Below are 1,410 nucleotides of genomic sequence, written 5' to 3'. Positions count from 1 at the left end.
TATAGTGGTTTATTGTTAGCTAACCAGTGGCGGTTCTACATGGAATTGCGCCCTGGGCGAGGCCCCCTCGAAAAAAATAAATCAAAGTATAAGTTACAAATGCCCCAAAGAATAAAAGTGAATGCAACGCTTCCGTGTTTCTTTTTTTTTTTTTTATCTTGAAATATGCTGTATCCAGACCCACATACATAAATCGATTTTGTCCTATATTGTTAAATGTTAGAATATCAAATTTAATCAAAAAGCTGATATGATGGGTGGAACTTCTAGCTCTAGGAGGTATCATCCAGTTTGACAAGATGATGTGCGCCGCAAGATGATGTGCGATCATCCTGGGGCACACATCAGCGCACATTGTCTTGTGGTGCACATCATCATGCACCGCAGGACGATGTGATGTCTTGCCGCACATCATCGTGCAGCAGACATCATCCTGCTGCACACATCATCTTGCAGCGCACTTAGCGCTAAATTGGCAACACTGTGTGTGTGTCTCTGAGAGAGTGAGCGGAGTGGGGGGCGGAGCCCCGGCGCCTGTGTGCTGTTGCTGTCCGCGACACAAACAACAATGTTCAGGAATCCACTGCAGAGCGGCGGCTCTTCTTAAGCCAGTGAAGAGCTACAATGCCTCAAAATAACTAAAACATATGTCTACAAATGGAATAAATTATCCTTTCCTACTAGTACATCCTTTAGTTGCTCAATAATGTGTTGTTGATGTTGCGTCACGATACTGCTAAAGTGATAGTTCACTGAAAAATAACAATTAAGTCATTATCTTATTAAAAAAATAGAAGTAAGTATAACATTTATTTAAAAAAAAAAGTTTGATAAATATCTCGCAACTCAATACAAAATCTTTCCTTAATGATCTGATTACTGATCAGCTGATCCATTTACTGTGTCTAATGAAACCTGCCTGCAATATGGGGACGCTACGCCCCCCACCGATATTAATAGTCATATTCCTCGAAGCACAGGCAGAGGTGGAGGGGTTGCAGCAATCTCTAAATCTGATTTATCTATCAACCCTCAACCGAAAGATAGTTCGAACTCGGTTGAAAATCTGTCCTTTAGCAGGAGCAATGATTTCATGGGCTTCTTTACAAATACAATTGTAATCATCAGGAAAAAGATCTGCAGCACAGATTCATTGTCTAATTCAGAAACCATAGAACCAGTTTTATATTTGGACCACTTTCCTCACTTTCTGAACTGACTTCACTAGTTTCCCCCTCTAAACCTTCAACTTGTCTCATAGACTCTGTCCCAACTAGACTTTTTAAGGATGTTTTTCGACTAATTGACAGTTCCATGTTAAATCTGATTAATGTTTCTTTGTTAACCGTCTAAGTACCACAAGCTTATTAGGTAGCTGTAATTGAACCTCTGTTTAAAAAGCCCACTCTT

Source organism: Platichthys flesus, chromosome 3 (genome assembly GCF_949316205.1).
Source record: "Platichthys flesus chromosome 3, fPlaFle2.1, whole genome shotgun sequence".
NCBI lineage: Eukaryota > Metazoa > Chordata > Actinopteri > Pleuronectiformes > Pleuronectidae > Platichthys > Platichthys flesus.
Note: the sequence above shows the minus strand (reverse complement) of the source record.